Here is a 20,427-nt window from a genome sequence, read left to right on the forward strand (position 1 = left end):
TTTGGGTGATAATTGCTCCTACCTTATGAGTTGTCCCTCTGACCGGAAAGAATGTAAGGTAACTGGCCTGTGGTTGGTGTGCAGAGGCGGCAGTCTGACCACAATGCCATGTGTCATTAGTGCTTAGAAACTTGTGAAGTTGCTGGAGAGCTGGGCTTCCTGGTGCTGTGATGTGTTTTACTTAATAATAAGATTGTTGTCCTGCCAGCCTGGGTGTGACTTGTCCCCTGTTCCACAGAAATCACATGGAGAAGATTTGCTTAAACTTGTGGAATGTGTGTGTCCTTGTGGTTTTGATATATATTTGGGTGGTTATGACATTAGAGGAATTATTAATCATGTAATAGAAATAAAGGTTGTTTTGTACAAAAGTAAATGATTAACAGTCACAAATTTCTCCAGCCAAGAAGTACACATTCAATGTAAATTGGAAGCAACTTCATTTGGCTCATAAAAGCTTTTAGTCAGCAGAGAGCTGTTGTAAAGCTAGTGGCATTTGGCATCTAGGAGGCCCAAGAATGTGGCCAAGTGTAGTGGAACAAATTGTACTGTGTGCCGGCTGTCAACCTTGGAGACACTTAGAAGAACCTTCAGCAATACCGTGTGTGTCTCTGTCACCTTCTCTTTCTTCTCCACACCAAATGGCTTCATTCAACTCTGCTGCTTTGGTGTTGCCACTATTTTTCTGGTGTTTTAGGCTGGAAATGTTAGGGTGAGAAGCCCCACCCTGTGGCTGGGTATCTCTGCGTTGAACTCGGTGTGTTTGTTTCCAGTCTTCCCCATGCACATCTCTACCTCTCTGTCCGAGGTCACAGTAGAAAGAGAAATCAAGTCAGCAGGGACTCAGTGGACCCCTCCTTTCAGGATTGCCTTGGTAGTTTCCCAACGGTTTCCTCTACAACAGGAAGGTGTATTCTCTCTCTGTCTCCCCTACCCCCCATTCTCTCCCATCCTCCCCTTTTCTCTTTCTCAACTAGTCGTTCCTAACAAACACAAGTTTCCTAGCTCACGTTGTCTTTGGCCCTAGGCTCCACTTCCAGCTTTCTGTTAATGAGTACTTTCTCCAGTGGCCTGCTATTTTTTTTTTTCTTAAGTGTCTGCTGCTAGTACTCTGCTCTACTACACCTGGTTTCTCTCTGACCTGCTAATTCCCCTGGTGAACTTTTCCTGAATGGCAAGTCCCTTTGTAACCACTGTTCTCGCCGTCCTCTTCCAATCTGCTCTCCACTTATCAAGCTTCACTATTTCTTGTACCGACCCAGCCTCCCTGCTCTCATTGGGTCTGCCCTCTGCACCTCCCCTGCCACCAGTCTGTGAGATTTTCTCCTGCACTGGATTTGCTCATGCTGTGGCCTCCCGGAGTGCACTCTCCAGCCAGCCATGGTCCACCCTTGGAGTCCCACTTCCACAACCCATCCTTGTGGCCTTATCCGGCCATTCATCCCAGTGCCTGCTTTTCTGAATTCTGAGTTCTTTCTTTTCTGAATTTCCATTTGTGTCAATACCATCCAGGGAACCATGGTAGGTCTCTTAGGGTCTTAGGGATTATTTAGCCCGGAATGTCCAATCTTTTCCCTGGGCCACATTGGAAGAATTGTCTTGGGCCACACATAAAGTACACTAATACTAATGATAGCTGATGAGCTAAAAAAAAAAAAAAAAACTCATGTTTTAAGAAAGTTTAAGAATTTGTGTTGGGCTGCATTCAAAGCTGTCCTGGGCTGCATGTGGCCCATGGGCTGTGGGTTGGACAAGCTTGATTTAGCCCAGCCTTAGCTTTTTTCACAGAGCTTTAAAAAAGGCAAAGTAAAAATATAACACAATACTGTTATTACATTCAGCAGAATAAACATATATATATTAACTAGATATAATAGTTAACATTGGCTAACATTTTATGACTACTCACTGTAAAAGTGAAATAAATTTTTTTTTCTCGTGCTGTTGCCCAGGCTGGATGGAGTGCAGCGACTCGATCTCGGCTCACTGCAACCTCTGCCTCTCGGGTTCAGTGGTTCTCCTGCCTCAACCTCCCGAAGTAGCTGGGATTACAGGCACCTGCCACCATGCCTGGCTAATTTTTTGTACTTTTAGTAGAGATGGGGTTTTACCATGTTGGCCAGGATGGTCTTGGTCTCCTGACCTTGTGATCCGCCCACCTCGGCCTCCCAAAGTGCTGGGGTTACAGGTATGAGCCACTGTGCCCATCCCAAAACGAATATTTTTGAGTAATTTCTTTTGAGTGGACATCACTTAAGCCTCCCAATAAACTGGTATCATTTTCTCCATTTGCAGATGAAAAAACTGTGTTATAAATTAACCTGTACAAGGCAAATAATGTAGTTAACTCTACATAGAGAGGTTAAGAATAAAATCTAAGTCTGGCTCTTATTTTATATACTGAATTTTTTCTCTAAACATTTCTACACAGAGAATTTCTTCATGTCATTAAGAACATTATTCTAAAACATTTTACAGGTGGGTGCAGTGGCTTACACCTGTAATCACAGTACTTTGGGAGGCCGAGGCGGGCAGATCACCTGAGGTCAGGAATTCAAGACCAGCCTGACCCACATGGTGAAATTCCTGACCAGCCTGGGTGTGGTGGCAGGCACTTGTAATCCCAGCTACTTGGGAGGCTGAGGCAGGCGAATCACTTGAACCCGGGAGGTAGAGGTTGCAGTGAGCCGAGGTTGCGCCATTGTACTCCAGCGTGGGCGACAAGAGTGAAACTCTGTCTCAAAAAAAAATAAAATTAATGGTAGTTTATCGTCTGCTAGAATTTAACTGTTTTCCTGTTTTTGGAGAATGAGATTGTTTCCAGTTTTTTTATTATTATCAATAATGCTACAGTGAACATAAATTTGGAAAATGTCTCTACCACTTTTCCTAGGTAAGATTTTTCTAACTGAAATTGCCCCGGGAATCTTATACTATAATTGTTTCATTAGTTTTGCCTAGAGGTTAAGTGACATGCTAGAGGTTAAGATCACATGGTAGTAGGTAACTGGCAGAACCAGGAGTAAACTTGTCATGTTTCAGCCATTCTTCCAGCACATGCTTATTGAACACCTACTGGGTGTCATGCACTAGCCAGGCTATGGGGGTTCAGAGGTGCCTGAGACCAGATACCCTTCCTCTCAACACCTGGATAGTTTAGATTCTTTCTCAGTGTACTAGTTAAACTCTATGGGAAGTATTTCTGCTAATGGTACAAGAGTTCAGTGGTGGAGTTAAGGGAGTTAATATATGATATAATGATTATAAAAACTGATTTAAAAAACTCTATTTTTAAGGGTACTAGAATGTGTCCAAAAACAGACACCACAGGACAAGTTTAATCTTGAAATACTGATGAGAAAGTATAAAAATTGGGAGCTTGTGGCTTTCTAGCCCAAGAGCTTTGTCTAAATCCCGTATCTACAGAAACTGGGATGAGTGAGGAAGAAAAATTTCAGCTTTATTGCCTAAAAATGCTAGAAACCCAAGTTCAAGACCAGTAAGGCAGCTGGAAATTTAAAGGAGAAATCTAGGCAGTGAGATAATTGCAGGAGAGAGACCCAGATTCTTGCGTGTAAACTCTCTCAAATCCCTGGTAACAGTTAAACTGTTCTTACATCATCGAGACCCCAGGGAGCCCAATAAGAAAGTAGAGCCAGACCAGATAGAAATCAACCCTTGAAAGATAGAGCTTGTGGGGCCAGACCTGTGAATTTGTTGCACACCTTTAGCCATATGTAGCTGTGTGGCATAAAGCTGAACCTTTATGGGCTTGAAGTTTCAGAGCATGGAGCCAGCTATCAGTTAGCGGGGAAGGGGGAAGGAATTCCTAGAAGCAAGAAAATCACAGAAAGGGTGAGCCCCAGATCGCCCCATACCTGTGTCTGATCACCAAATTATTAGGCACAGGGGAGACCACTGGCAGGGTGCTAGGTTTAAAAAGTGGGAAGCAGAGGCTGGGCGTGGGGACTCACCATACCTATAATCCCAGCACTTTGGGAGCCCAAGGCGTGTGGATCATTTGAGGTCAGGAGTTTGAGACCAGCTTGGCCAGCATGGTGACATCCCGTCTCTACTAAAAGTAGAAAAATTAACTGGGCGTGGTGGCGCGTGCCTGTAATCCCAACTACTCATGAGACTGAGGCAGGAGAATTTCTTGAACATGGGAGGTAGAGGCTGCGGTGAGCTGAGATCACACCACTACTCTCCAGCCTAGGCAAAAGAGTGAGAACTCCGTCTCAAAAAAAAAAAAAAAAAAATGGTAAGCCATAAGAACAGAGATCAGTTTGAATGTGAATCTAGTCAATCTGCAGCACATAGCTCTCACCTATAAAACAGAGTACCTATAACCCAGTAGAATGCAATGTTGCTGCAACATATTATCAGCAATACTGTTCTGTCATTACTGCACATGGAAAGAAAAGGGAAAGAGACCCTTAGGAAGTGAGGCAGTCAGTAGCACCAGGAGGAACCAGATGTTGGCTTTAGCAAATTTAGACCACTATCATGAAATGATTACACTGACACATTTTGTGGGGTTTTTTTTAAAGACAGAACTTCACTCCTGTTGCCCAGGCTGGAGTGCAATAGCGTGATCTTGGCTCACTGCACTCTCTGCCTCCTGGGTTCAATGATTCTCCTGCCTTAGCCTCCCAAGTAGCTGGGATTATAGGCACCTGCCACCACACCCTGCTAATTTTTGTATTTTTGGTAGAGATGGGGTTTCATCACATTGGCCAGGCTGGTCTTGAACTCCTGAGCTCAGGTGATCCCCCCTCCTCAGCCTCCCAAATTGTTGGGATTACAGGCGTGAGCCACTGCACCCGGCCGAAATGACAAATTTTGTTATTTTTTTAACCGCAGTTTTTAAAAAAGCTATTAAAAATATGTTCAGAGAATGAAAGGGAAATGTGTCAGAATTAAGAGAAAATATAGGGTTAGTGAATGCACAGACAAAAAGTCTTTTTTTAGACAGGGTCTTGCTTTGTCACCCAGGCTGGAGAGCAGTAGGTACCATCACAGCTCACTACAGCTTTACCTCCTAGGCTCAAGCAGTCCTCCCATCTCTGCTTCCCAAGTAGCTGTGACTACAGGCATACTTTGCCACACTCAGCTCACTTTTTAACTTTTTTTAGAGATAGGGTCTCTATTTTGCCCAGGCTGGTCTCAAACTCCTGGGCTCAAGTGATCCCCTCTTCCCCCGCCCCAGTCTCCCAAAGTGCTGGAATTACAGGCATGAGCCACCACACCCAGCCCCAGACAGTAAATCTTTACAGAGAAATGGAAACTACAAAAATGGAAACTCTAAGCTGAAAAGTAGAATAAGTGAAAAAAATTTTTTTTGGCTAACATAACATTAGGTGGGGCAATAGAACCAGTAAACTGCAATATAAATTAGTAGAAATTACCCAATCCAAAAATCATAGAAAAAATTGAACAGAAATGAACAGAGATTTCAGTGACTTGTGGGATAGTATGAGGTTGTCCAGTGTATGTGAAACTGGAATCCAGGAAGACAAATAGAAAGGAAATATCTAAATATTTGACACAATAATAGCTAAAAACCTCAAATGTGGTGAAAAGCATTTATGTACAAATCTAAGAAGCTTAATAAACCAAGAGCAGGATGAACACAGAGAAAACAACTCCTAGGCCTATCATATTTAAACTAATGAAAGCCAAAGATAAAGACAGAATTTTGAAAGCAGCCAGAGAAAAATGATGTTACATACAGAAGAATCATAAGATTAAAAGCTGACTTCTCATCAGACACTATAAAAGCTGAATATACTGAAATGATACATTCAAAGTGCTGAAGAAAAAAAAATCCACCGAGAATTTTATATCTGGCAAAACTGTCCTTCAGAAATGAAAGCGATGTAAAGATATTTCCAGGGGAACAAAAGTCTGAGAAAATTTGTTACCAGGGGGCCTGTATTAAAAGAAATACTAAAGGGGTAGAGGGTGTAGGGGGAAAATGCTCAAGGATATACAGGAAGGAATGAAGAGCACTAGAAACAGTAGATATCAATAAGTATAAAATACACATTTATTTTTTATTTTCTTATTTCTTTAAAAGATGCATCAATATTTAAAGTAAAAACACTTTATTGATAGTTTTATTATACCTATACATCTGATATACAACACTATGAATTGGGGGAGTTAAATGGAAATATATTATTGCAGATGTCCTTTTCTAGCATAACTCAAAATTAACATTTAAAAAGATTGTTGATATAGTTTGGATATTTGTCCCCATCCAGATTTTATGTTGAAATATAATCCCCAGTGTTGGAGGTGGGGTGTGGTGGGAGATGATTAGATCATGGGGCTGGGTTTCTTTTTTTGTTTTTTAGAGATGGAGTCTCGTTTTATTGCTCAGGCTGGAGCACAGTGGTGTGATCTTGGCTCACTGCAACCTCTGCCTCCTGAGTTCAAGCGATTATCTTGCCTCAGCCTCCCAAGTAGCTGGTACTACAGGTGCATGCCACCATGCCTGGCTAATTTTTTGTATTTTAGTAGAGATGGGGTTTCACCATGTTGGCCAGGCTGGTCTTGAACTCCCGAGCTCAGGCAGTCCACCTGCCTCGGCCTCTCAAAGTGCTAGGGTTACAGGTATGAGCCACTGCGCCCGGTCATGGGGATCGATTTCTTATGAGCAGTCTAGCACCACCCTTTTGGTGCTGTCCTCAAGATAGTGAATTCTTGGCCGGGCGCGGTGGCTCAAGCCTGTAATCCTAGCACTTTGGGAGGCCGAGGCGGGTGGATCACGAGGTCAAGAGATCGAGACCATCCTGGTCAACATGGTGAAACCCCGTCTCTACTAAAAATACAAAAAATTAGCTGGGCATGGTGGTGCGTGCCTGTAATCCCAGCTACTCAGGAGGCTGAGGCAGGAGAATTGCCTGAATCCGGGAGGCGGAGGTTGCGGTGAGCCGAGATCGCGCCATTGCACTCCAGCCTGGGTAATGAGCGAAACTCCGTCTCAAAAAAAAAAAAAAAAAAAGATAGTTAATTCTCATGAGGTCTGGTTGTTTAGAAGAGTGTGGCACCTCCCCTGCCCTCTTTCTCCTGCTTTAACCATGTGATGTATCTGCTCCTACTTTGCCTCCATTAGTAAAAGCTCCCTGAGGCCTTCCCAGAAGCCAAGCAAATGCTGGCATCATGCTTGTACAGCCTGCAGAACCATGAACCAGTTAAACCTCTTTTCTGTGTAAATTACCCAGCCTCAGATATTTCTTTATAGCAGTGTGAGAATGTTCTAATACAATTGTAGTAAGTTAAAAATATATATTACCACACCTGTAATCTCAGTATTTGGAAGGCTGAGGTGGGCAGATCACTTGAGCTCAGGAGTCCTAGACTAGCCTGGGCAAAATGGTGAAATCCCATCTCTACAAAAAATACAAAAAAAAGTTAGCCGGACATGGTGGCGCACGTCTGTAGTCCCAGCTACTTGGGAGGCTGAGGTGGAGGATGGCTTGAGTCTGGGAGCTGGAGGCTGCAGTAAGCCACGATGGTGCCAGTACACTTCAGCCTGGGCAACAGAGCTAGACCCTGTCTCAAAAAAAAAGTATATTAAAATCTTTAGAGCAACCACTAAAATGTAATTCAAAGAGACAGAGCCAATAGAGGAGTTAAAATGAAATACCAAAAAAAGAGAGAGAGAAAGAAACAGGAATAGCAGACCTAAATAATTACATTCATTGCAAAGGGATGCAGCACCTTAATCAAAAGGCAAGGAATATAGGACTGAATAAAAAGCAAGGTCCAAGTGTATGCTGTCCACATGAGACATACTTTAAATACAAGGACACAAATAGACTGAAAGTAAAAAGATGGAAAACAATATGCCATGCAGTGGCAATATTAACATCAGACAATACCCTTCAAGATGAGGAGTATGGTTGGCCCTCCATATCTATGAATTTCACATCTGCAGATTCAGCCAATTGCAGATAGAAAATCTAAAAAAACAAAATCCTCCACCACCAACAAAAGATAACAGTACAACAATAAAAAAAAGATTAAAAAAAAGTATAGTATAACTATTTACATAGCATTTACATTGTATTCAGTATTATAACTAATCTAGACATGATTGAAAATATATGGGAAGATATGTGTAGATTATATGCAGAGACTACTTCATTTTATATGAGACTTGAGAATTCTGGGATTTTGGTATTTTGGGAGGGTTCTGAAACCAATCCCTCGTAGATGCTGAGGGACGACTGTATACTCAAGGCAAAGAGGGACACTTCATAAATAGAAGGGTCAGTACATCAGGAAGATGTAGTAATGGGTATGCCTAAATGCAAAGCTTCAAACTATGTGAAGCAAAGTATATGCAGCAAAAGCTAAAGGAGGTATAGGTAAATACACAGTCATACTTGACAATTTTAATAACCCTCTCAATAACTGATAGAAAAGTAGACAAAAATATCAGTAAAGATGTAGGAGACTTGAACAATGTAAGAACCACTTAATTGACATCCATAAAAGACCACACTCAATATGTTAAAAATATACTCCCTCCCTCTTACCCTCCTTCCCTCTTCCTCCCATCCTTTCTTTTTTCCTTCCTCTTCCCTCCCGTTCTCCATCCCTCTCTATTTTAGGTTAAGGGGTACACGTGTAGGTTCATTAATACAGGAAAACTCCTGTTTTGGGGGTTTGGTGTACAGACCATTTTGTCAACTATAGTACTCGATAGTTATTTTTTCTGATGATCTCACTCCTCCCACCCCACATTATTTGTAAATGCACATAGAATGTTCCGAAAGACAGACCATCTGTTAAGATATAGAACAAGTTTCAATAGATTTTCATAGATTGAAATCTTACAGAATGTTCTTTGTCCACAAAGATTAGGAAAATTAATTGTGTTTATTTTTAGACAGGATCTTTCTCTGTTGCCCAGGCTGGAGTGCAGTGGCACAAACATGGCTTACCACATCCTTGACCTCCTGGGCTCAAGCAGTCCTCCCGCCTCAGCACCACAAGTAGTTGGGACTATAGGCATGTACCACCATGCTAATTTTTTTTTTTTTTAATTTTAGCAGAGAAGAAGTCTTGCTGTGTTGCCCAGACTGGTCTCAATCAAATTCCTTAGCTCAAGCAATCCTCCCACCTTGGCTTCCCAAAGTGCTGGGATTACAGGTGTGAGCCACCACACCCAGCCAGAGAAAGAATTTTCAAAAGCCCTAAATATTTGGGTATTAAACAACTCACTTCTCAGTAATTCAGGAATCAAAGAAGAAATCACAAAAGAAATAATAAAAATATTTTGATTTGAATAATTAAAATATAATACATTAACATTTCTGGGATTTGGATAAAGTGGTGGGCACTTTAAAGTGGTTTGACTGAAGAAAGGAAATAATGAAGAGAACAAACAATAGAGAAAGTCGATGAAGCCAAAAGCAGTTTCTTTGAAAAGATCAGTAAGATTAATAAAAAACCCGAACCCACAGAGGAAACAAATGACCAATTTCAGGAGTGAATGGAGGGACACCACTATGGATTCTGGAGACATTTAAAAGAACATAAGGGAGGATATAAACAATAGATTTGTTAGCCAATGCATTTAACTACTTTGATGAAATTGATAAATTTCTTGAAAGACGAATATTACTAAAACTGACACCAGAAGAAATAGAAAAGTCTGAATAGCTCAATATCTACTAAAGATATGAAATTCATAATCAAAATTCTCCTACAAAGGAAACAATAGGCTCAGATGATTTCATTGGTAAATTCCATTAAACAATTAAAGAAGAAGTAATCATAATCCTAGCCAAACTCCTGCAGGGGGGAATAGTTTCTTTTTTTTTAATTTTTAATTTTTCAGGTCAGATGGGTAATGTGCCGATGTTGTAACAAGGTCCAAGGGTGGCACATCTCACACAAGTGTGTGAACACCCAATCAACATACTCATGAACTACAAAAGCAATCCTTTTTTTTTAAATTTTTTTAAAATTTTTAATTGGGGGGAATAGTTTCTAACTAATTTTATGAGACCAGTATTACTCTGATATTGACTTGTCAAAGCCACCATAAGAAAAACTACAGACTAATATTCCAGTATCTTTTTTATTTTTGAGATGGTGTCTCACTCTGTCACCCAGGCTGTATTGCAGTGGGGCAGTCTTGGCTCACTACAACCTCTGCCTCCTGGGTTCAAGTGATTCTCCTGCCTCAGCCTCCCGAGTAGCTGGGACTATAGTTGTGCACCATTACACACAGCTAATTTTTGTATTTTTAATAGAGATGGGGTTTTACCATATTGGCCAAGCTGGTCCCAAACTCCTGACCTTATCATCTGCCTGCCTTGGCTTCCCGAAGTGCTGGGATTACAGGTGTGAGCCACTGCACCCGGCCTTCCAATATCTTTTATAAATGCAATATAAATGCAAACATCCTTACCAAAATATTAGTAAATGGCATTTGGTAAGAAGATGATACATCAGGATCAACTGGGATATATGCCAGATATACAAGGTTAGTTTAACATTAGAAAATCAATATAATCTAACATGTCAACAACATTAAGAATAAAACCATTTCCTCATCCCAATAGATGCAGAGTAAGCATTTTACAAAATCCACCAGCCATTTGTACCAAAAACTCAACAAATTAGGAATAAAAGACAACTTCCTCAGTTTACTGAGGGGCATCTGTGTAAAATCCAAAAGTAACATCAACATTTACTGATGGAAAAACCAAATAACTTGCCTCTAAGATTAGTAATAAAGTGTGTTGTCCTCTTTTCATCTTCTGTTGGAGGTCCTAGCTAGCGCAATAAGGAAAGGAAAAAGAAATAAAAGTACAAGGATTGGAAAAGAAGTAAAACTATCTTTATCTGCATTTGACATGATCCTTTTTGTAAGGAACCTATTTTAAAAAGTTACCAGAACTAATAATTTCCTCTAATAATTTAGCATGGTCACAGGATACAAATCAGTAGTTTTTCTGTGAACTAGCAATGAACACTTGAAAGTTGAAATTTAAGATGCAATTTCATTTACAGTAGTATTTAGAAATATAAAATACTCAGGGATAAATTTAACAAAATATATGCAAGATCTGTACACTTAAAACTGCAAAGCATTACTGATTAAATTAAGGATTAAAATAAATGGAGAGACATAGCATGTTCACAGATCAGAAGACTCAATATTGTTAAGATGGCAATTCCCACAGATATCTATAGATCCAGTAGAATCCAAATAAAATCCCAGCAGTTTTTTTTTAATTGAAATTAACAAGCTGATTCTGAATTCATATGGCACTGCAAAGTACCTAGAATAGCAAAAGAATTTTTTAAAAAATAACATAGGTGGAGTACTTGAACTACCTACTTTCAAAACTTCTGCTAGTCATGACTTTGGACTAGACTATTGTGGATAGTCTCTAGAGCTGAGCAAGACAGCGTGGCATTGGCATAAGGCTAGATAGACAGGTCAGTGGAACAGAGTACAAAAACAGACCCACACTTACATGGGACTTACTACAATGGATTTTCAACACGAGTACCATGAAAATTCAATGAGGAAAAGGGCGGAAGGTTGAGTTTTTTGTTTGTTTTTTTCAGCAAATGGTGCTGAGACAACTGCATAGTCTAATGAGTCAAAATTAACATTTACTCTGACCTCACATTATTCACAAAAATTAAGTCAAAATGAATCGTAGACCTAAATAAAAAACTTACAACTAGAAACTTTGGGAAAAAAGCATAGGATAAAATCTTACAATCTTGAGAAAGGCAAAGATCTCTTAGATCCGACACAAAATTCATGGGTCATAAAAGGAAAACTTGTAGATTGGATGTTTCCAAAATGAAAAATCTTTACTCTTCAGAAGACATTAAAACAGCAAAACTCAATCCACAGAATGAGAAAAAATACTTCTGATACATATATCTGTCAATGGACTCATATTTGGAATATATAAAGAACTACCATTCAATAATAAAAAGACAAACTCTTAAAAATGGGCAAAAGATTTGAGTAGACACTTCACAAAAAAAATATACAGGAATGGCAAATAAGCACGTGGAAGGATACGCAACATCACTTATCAGAGAAATGCAAATTAAAACCACAGTGAGATACTACTACATACTTATTAGAAAGGCTAATGTATATAGGTCTGATAATACTAAGTATTGGTGAGAATGTGCAGCAATTGGAATTTTCTTACAATTCATGTAGAAATGTAAAGCAGTTTACTATTTAAAATTAAAAATTGAAATGGGGTTTTGCTATGTTGCCTAGGCTGGTCTCCATCTCCTGGGCTCAAGCAGTTCTCTTGCCTATGTCTCCCAAAGTGCTGGAATTATAGGCATGAGCCATGGTGCCAGGCCAAAAGAGTTTAAGTCAAATATACCTACCATATGTCTCAGTCATTCCTGTCCTATGTGTCTATTTAAGAGAAATGAAAACATATGTCTATGAAAAGATTTGTACATAAATATTTATAGCAGTTTTATTTGTAATAGCCAAAAACTAAATGACCCCAATGTCTATCAACAGTTGAATGGATACATTTTGGCACATCCTACAATAGAATACTACCAACCAATTGAGGGACCACTTATACAGCAGTATCATTGGACTTCAAAATTATGCTGCATGAAAGATGCTGAACACAAAAAGGACATACTATACGATTTCATTTATTTAGTAGTTTGGAGAATGGTAACTCATTTATAGTGACAAAAGTGGATAATTAGTTACTTACGGTGGGATGAAGGGAGGGAGTACTATAAAGGGGCACTAAGAAGATTTGGGGATTGATGGAAATATTTTGTATCTTTGTTGTGATTGGTGTATACATCTTTCATACTTGAACGATCCAGTTACAATAGATGCAAATAATTAGTTTCCTTCTCTTCTTTCCTATGCCTAGCGGAGAGTGGGGCATCTGATGGGTATTCCAGGGATTAGGGTTGATCTCATGGGCAACCCTCTTTATGGCCAGTGCTTTCAGAGGTGGATTAAGGATGGTCAGGCTAGTTCTTGGAAGGAGAGTCTCTTCCAAAACATCAGGCAAAATCAAGGCCACAACCAGGCTGTACTTGAAACAAACCTTATGACAGGGGTCCCTAATCCAGTCCTAGTCAGAGTCAACGTTGGTGAAAAAACCAACCCAGACCTCCAGGGCCACATGGCCATCAGTAGCATCTCCACAACTTTGCTTTTGTCTAGCCTGGAATATTGAGGGGTCACAGCAATAATTTCACTTCCTCCTCTGTGCTGAGGACGGGAGACCTCACCATGTATGAACCAGCTGACCAGCATAAATTTAGTATGTCCAGATAATGTTGTGAGCAGTGTCAGTCAAGACCTGAACCTGTCTGGGTCAATGAGTGGAGACCTAATGACGATCAGTTTCATGGCATACTACCTCGTGTGTCATGAATAGGGATAGAACCTAAGTGATCCCGCCTGCATGACACCAAAAGGTAGAGTTATTGAACAGGATGGTACCATTCCTTTAAAGAAACCCTCCACAGGTCTTCCTGAAGATGATCCCATGTCCACCTCCCTCAGATGCTAACCAGAAACTCTTCCTGACCTATGACCTTTTTTTTTTTTTTTTTTTTTTTTGAGACGGAGTTTTGCTCTTGTTGCCCAGGCTGGAGAGCAGTGGCATGATCTCGGCTCCTTGCAACCTCTGCCTCCTGGGTTCAAGCGATTCTCCTGCCTCAGCCTCCCCAGTAGCTGGGATTACAGGCATGAGTCACCACAGCCAGCTAATTTTTGTGTTTTTTTTTTTAGTAGAGAGAGGGTTTCACCATATTGGCCCGACTGGTCTCGAACTCCTGACCTCAGGTGATCTGCCTGCCTTGGCCTCCCAAAGTGCTGGGATTACAGGTGTGAGCCACCACACATGGCCCCACGACCATAAATTATACCTCATTAAAGTTATCTTACAGACTTAATGGGAGTAGCAAGTAGTAGATCAGCCATAAAGGAATACTAATTATAATTGATAGTAACCTGTCAAATATATAAAAATTCATGAATCAAAAAACAAAACCAGACAAAAAGTTACAGGGAAAGCCTCGTCTGCAGGACTGTACATAAATGTGGGTGTCTCTGGGCCTGGCTGAGCCTGCAGGGACAGCACCAGGCCATGTGTGGCCATAGAAACGTTGAGGTGAGGCTTGTCTCAGTTGAGGTGTGCAATGAGTATAGGATACACACCGGATTTGGAAGACAGTGCAAAAAAGAGAATATAAAATGTCAGTATTTCTGACCTTGCTTACTTGTTGAAATGTTAACATTTGGATGTATTGGGTTGAATTATACATATTTTAACATCAATATTCTTTATTTTTTTTTAATGTGGGTATAAAACAGTTGAAAATTCCACATGTGGCTCGAGTTGTATTTCTGTGAGACAGCATGATGGTGGTCAGTGGTGACTGTCAAGGTGAGACGTTATCAATGAGGCCCTGTGCCAGAAGAGCTCTCTCAGGGCCGTCCTCAATTTATAGATATGCCCTGGCCAGAACTGCCACTGAACCCCACTGAAAGTTCAGCTAATCTAAAAAGGGTTAACTTTTATATTATTATCATTTATTGTTATTTATTATCATTCAGAGTCTCACTCTGTTGCCTAGGCTAGTGTGCAGTGGCACAATCTCGGCTCACTGCAAACTCTGCTTCCCGGGTTCAAGTAATTCTTCTGCTTCAGCCTCCTCAGTAGCTGGGATTACAGGCATGTACTACCACGCCTGGCTAATTTTTTGTATTTTTAGTAGAGATGGGTTTCACCATGTTGGCCAGGCTGCTCTGGAACTCCTGACCTCAAGTGATCCCCCTGCCTTGGCCTCCCAAAGTGCTGGGATTACAGGCCTGAGCCACTGCACCCAGCCCATTTCTGCTATTTTTCAAGTTGATTTTTTTTTTTCTTTTTTGCATGTGCAGTCAGACACTTTAACCTTTCTGGGGAAGGTCTGTAAACTTCCCTGGGTGGGGGGATCCTTCCTGAGGATGCCTGCTTATTTTCCAAAGCCCCCTGAGGTGTTTTTTTTTTTTAAGCCTGTCACAGAAAATATGTCACTAAATGGACCTCCCTCCCATCCTTTTGAAATCCTAAGACCTTGCTGTGTTGTTGACCCTTAATCTCAGAGGCTGTCTGGCAGAGTGGAGAGTACAGGCCCCACCGCAAGAATAGAAGCCAAGGACGGGAAGTGCGGGGATCTGTGTACTTGCAGTTGGGTGTTTTTTGACCCTCACAGTGTCTTACAAGTTTTTTAAAAATGTGTTTTCAACTTTTAAAAACCAGGAGCTTTCACATTGAAAATTGGGCCTGGTGAGGGGGTGAGCCTTGTGGTCCCAGCGCATTGGGAGGCTGAGGCAGGAGGATGGGACAGAGTGAGACCCCATCTCTAAAAAGAAAAAAAAGGGAATTATGAAAATTGGTTTTTTAGCTTTCCGGGAAAAAAAGAAGCCCTGAGCTGCCTCTCCTGTGTGGGAGCTGGTTGCCCCCACCCCCGCTGCCCAAGTCACACTGCCCCCTGGGGCTCTGGGGGCCAGGGCGGCTTCCCCCATACCTCCTTTCTTGGCTAGTCAGAGAAAACCAAAATGCCCTTGGCCAAGCGTCCATCTGGAGAGTAAAGAGGGGAGTCTTTATTGCTTATTTGTATACGATCAAGATCATAGATGTGTTCCAGGAAAGATGATTATTTCCTTTAAAGCAGGGCATTGTGGCTCCTCCCCCCCACCCCCCAAAAAAGTATCTGTAAAATCCCTTTATGAACATAGCGAGGATCTTGTATTCTCTCTCAGGGTGGATAGCTCTGTTTATACCAACTTCAGTATTACAAAAACACATAAATCCGCACTCTCATGTCTAAATTGGCCTTGTGTGTGTTTGCTTTATAGCCCTCATCTCTCTTCTCTTTCAGTATTCCATTTCTGTGGCTCAGGCAGTAAATGCAGGATTCCTAAAAGTACCCTGACAATCAATAAAAAGCTTTCCTCTCACTTTGGTAAAGTTCATTTGATCTTTCAAACATTTTGAATGAGGGACATGATGTGTTTTGTGTGGTTAGAGCAAGGGCCAGTGGGTGCAAGGTTCACCTGGACCGATCATTGCAGGATACAGGAAGAACCTTCTAATCATATAGTCTAAAGGTGAGATGTCAGGGAGTTTAGGCTTTCGGGGCCAGTGGGGATTGCGTTTGGGGAATTTGAGATCATATAGGTAGACGCATGGCCTTCAGCAATGGTTCTCAATCCCAACTTAGTACAGGCACTTAGGCATAGACAGATATTCACACACATGCACACACATATGCACATACAGATACATGCACACACACACACGTCTGCACACTCACATAGGCACACATGCATGCACACACAGGCACACATACAAACACTTCTGTTTAGAAGTTCTGATTTAATTGGTCCAGGGTGGATTCTGGGCATTGGTATTTTTCAGAGCTCCTCCACAAGTTTGAGAACCCATGGAAATAGTCTTCTCTCCTATTTCATCTATTTCACCCAGGCCCACTATGCTTTCAGTTCAGTCAGAAAAAATCAGCTTCTCTGAAGAGGAAAGTGTGGAAACATAGTCAAAGTACAGTTTTTGTTTTTTCCCTGTCAGAACAGTTTGTAGAACTGAGAAGACCAAGGAGCTTTCACTCTCTGCTGCTTGATGGCAGAATTAGTCTCTGTGGCACTGTAAAAGATGCCCTGGGGCACTGTGAGGGCCACAGTGCATAACTGCAGCGTGGACCCAAGGAGCAGCACTGTCCACAGCAGATTGGACCAAGGACATGCTCTTAGCCTTGCTGTTCTCTGCAGATTCACTTTATTTATTATCTTTAAGCCACACATCAGTGGTTGGGACAGTGTCCTCAATTCTTCAAAAATTAAGCTGCTGACTATGGGCAGCTTTGAGCAATGCTGACGAGAAACCTGAATGTCTGAACAATGTAAAATTAAACACACTGGAGTAAGAACTTGCCAAAGGGTTTTGTTTTCTCCAGAAACTTAAATGTCTGTATCAGAAATCCCTTTTAGAAAGCTTTTTTTTTTTTTTTTTTTTTTGAGATGGAGTCTCACTCTGCTTGCTGTCCAGGCTGGAGTGCAGTGGCACAATCCCAGTTCACTGCAACCTCTGCTTTCTGGGTTTAAGCAACTCTGCTGCCTGAGCCTCCTGAGTAATTGGGATTACAGGCACTTACCACCACACTCAGCTCATTTTGTATTTTTAGTAGAAACGGATTTCACCATGTTGACCGGGCTGGTCTTGAACTCCTGACCTCAAGTGATCCACCTGCATTAGCCCCCCCAAAGTCCTGGGAATATACTGGTGAGCCACTGCACCTGGCCAAGAAAGCTTTTAATTATGGAAAATGTTTAACATATTCACAAGTAAACAATGAAATAATGAACTCCTGAATACTCACTGACTGGCTTTGACAGTGACCCACACATGGCCTGTCTTATTTCATCTACACCCCTCCCACCTCCCTTCCTCTCAGACTCTTAAAATAAACCCCAGACAGCATATCAGGAGATGCCTTTTAATTTTTGAAGAATCAAGGACACCTTCCCAACCACTGATGTGTGGCTTAAAGATAATAAAGTGAATTTGGAGAGAACAGAAGGCTAAGAGTGTGTCCTTGGTCCAGTCTGGCATGGCTACACTGCAGTGTGACCTGGTGGGCTTGCTCATCTGTGCCACATGACAGCAGGGATGGTGGTGCCTTTGGGAAGCATGCTTGCATCACAGGGTTGCCTGTTCCATGTGGGTTGTGTGTCAGCTGGTGTCCCCAGAGCCTTCCTAGTGGGAAGAAGTCATTTTCGACCTTTTTTGCCCCTGGACAGGCAGTGTCCCTACATGGAGAGAGGCAGACCTGGCCTGGCTGTACATGCAGGCAGTCTAAAGTCCTGCCTTTTAAGCAGGACAATATTTGTGGCCATCTAGCTGCACTTAAGAGGAATTAGTGGTGATTTTTTTCTTTAACATTCCTTAGTAAGTAGAAGTAAGATCTTGTAAATTAAAAATGCTATTTTGGTTACAAAAGTTTACTTCCTGGCATAACTTCCCTTGGGTACTTCCTGGGTAAATTGCCCTGTGCCTAGAGGCAGTACAGGGAGGCTTTGGCTTTCATTCTGGTTTGTATTAGTTTAGTCTGTGGTTTTTGCCATTACTTTTAATGGCAAATAATAGAATAATAAAGAATTGTTCGTGCAAGCTCTAAAAGAGGGCATATACTTTCAGATCTTCATTTGGCTGATGTAGTAGAGAGCTAGGCTTGCTCACATCAGAAGCTCCTTGCTTTGATGAAGAATCTTGCCAGGCTTCCCTGTGTCACAGCAGGAATTGGTGTTGTGCGTTCAGATATATTTTATCTGAACAGACTGACTTTAGGAGCTGCCTAGAAAGGAAAGGATGTACCTGCACTCTCCCTCAACCACTTCAGTCAAGTGGGAAGCCATTTGTATGAAAATCTGTGCTCCTTGTTCTCTAGAAAAGTGTGTGAATGTGAAGACAAGCAAGTTTAAGTTTTTTTTTTTTTTTCTTTTTTTGAGATGAAGTCTCGCTCCGTTGCCCAAGCTGAAGTGCAGTGGTGCGATCTCAGCTCACTGCAACCTCCGCTTCCTGGGTTAAAGTGATTCTCCTGCCTCAGCCTCCCAGGAAGCTAGGATTACAGGCGCCCACCACCGTGTCTGCTAATTTTTGTATTTTTGGTAAAGACAGGGTTTCACCATGTTGGCCAGGCTGGTCTGAAACTCCTGACCACCGGTGATTCACCTACCTTGGCTTCCCAAAGTGCTGGGATTATAGGTGTGAGCCACCTGCTTGGCCTTTTTTATTGTTGTTGTTTGTTTGTTTGTTTTTGAGAGATAAAAATAATAACAAATTCAGCTGGGCGTGATGGCTCACACCTATAATCCAAGCACTTTGGGAGGCCAAGGCAGGCAGATCACCTGAGGTCAGGAGTTCAAGACCAGCCTGGCTAACATGGTTAACTCCTATCTCTACTGAAAGAAAAAAAATTAGCTGGAAGTGGTGGCATGTGCCTGTAGTTCCAGCTACTTGGGAGGCTGAGGCAGGAGAATCCAGGAGGCAGAGGTTGCAGTAAGCTGAGATTGCACCACTGCACTCCAGCCTGGGCTACAAGAGTGAAACTCTGTCTCAAAATAATAATAATGATAATAATGATAATAACAACTCCAAGTGAGAATACAAAGTGATTTAATATGTACAATTTATTTTTTAAAACCTTTCAGTATGTTGTGACTATAAAGCTAACATTTACTGGGTACCCACCAAGTACCAAGCACTGTCTTAAGTGCTTATAAGATGTATTAAAAATTAGGTACATAGGAGGAAATGGAGACACAGAGTGATTAGGGAATGCCCTTAGACCACATAGGGAGAAGGCAAGCTGGTCCGGTATTCAAACTTTGAACATCTGGTTCCCACTCATTGAGCTACTGGGCTACTTACAGGACAGGTGCGTATGAGGGTGGCTGCAGAAGACCAGAAAAGGAAAATTAGCCAAAAAGAGGGACTTGGGTCCAGGTGCGGTGCCTCACACCTGTAATCCCAGCACTTTAGGAGGCCGAGGCAGGCAGATTATTTGAGGTCAGGAGTTTCAGACCAGCCAGGCCAACATGGTGAAATCCCATCTCTACTAAAAATACAAAAATTAGCCAGGTATGGCAGTGCGTGCCTGTAATCCCATCTACTTGGGAGGCTGAGACAGGAGAATCCCTTGAACCTGGAAGTGGAGTCTGCAGTGAGACATGATCGAGCCACTGCTCTCCAGCTAGGGTGACAAAGCAAGACTCCATGTCAAAAAAAAAAAAAAAGAGGGACTCTGAGAAAAGAAGGTTCTGAGAGTCTTTAGTGTGAAACAGCCTGTCACTCTTGGGCACTTGGGTGAAGGACATCAGGGAATTGACCACAGTCTTCCTGTCCCTGCTGTGCAAGCAGGGTATGGTCTGCCAGGATGCTCCTGCTTGTCCTTTTATCAAAGCCCAGGTGGCCCCACTGGAGCCAGCCCTTCCCCTTCTGAACTCCAGCTGCCTCATGCAGTACTTTGATCTGCCCCAGGGCAGAATTTTGTTTTTCCACGTCAATGCCTTGTCTCCTCATCTTGCCAGATGGACAGTAGCATGCCCCTCAGTATTGCCGCATACCTCACCCAGCACCCACATGTCACAAATGCCTTGTGTAGGGTAGTGTGGTCTGTTCCAAGTCTGAAGGAAACTTTCCTTCACTTATTTCCATAGAGTATTTTTAAAATAAATGTTTATTTTCTAAGTGAATTCTAAGTATTTTAGTCCTGTCTGAAGGAATGCCTTAGGTTTTAGAGACCTTCTTGACCTGTCAGTCAATTTACATATATCCTACCTGAAAGTCTCAGATCAAAACTAGCCAG

The 20,427-nt window shown here is 41.7% G+C and overlaps 1 protein-coding gene and 1 non-coding gene across 2 annotated transcripts in view; one reads left to right on the top strand and one right to left on the bottom strand.

Annotated features, from left to right (window-relative positions):
* Window positions 1-20,427, top strand: part of LATS2 (large tumor suppressor kinase 2) — a 98,438-nt gene that overhangs the window by 32,534 nt on the left and 45,477 nt on the right. The gene's annotated exons all lie outside the window — the stretch shown is intronic.
* Window positions 9,856-9,959, bottom strand: LOC135273896 (small nucleolar RNA U13). Its single transcript, XR_010341684.1, has one exon. It is a non-coding gene; the product is annotated as a small nucleolar RNA U13 (small nucleolar RNA).

This window comes from Aotus nancymaae, unplaced genomic scaffold, assembly GCF_030222135.1.
Source record: "Aotus nancymaae isolate 86718 unplaced genomic scaffold, 86718_ANA_hifiasm-v0.15.2.pri h1tg000009l, whole genome shotgun sequence".
NCBI lineage: Eukaryota > Metazoa > Chordata > Mammalia > Primates > Aotidae > Aotus > Aotus nancymaae.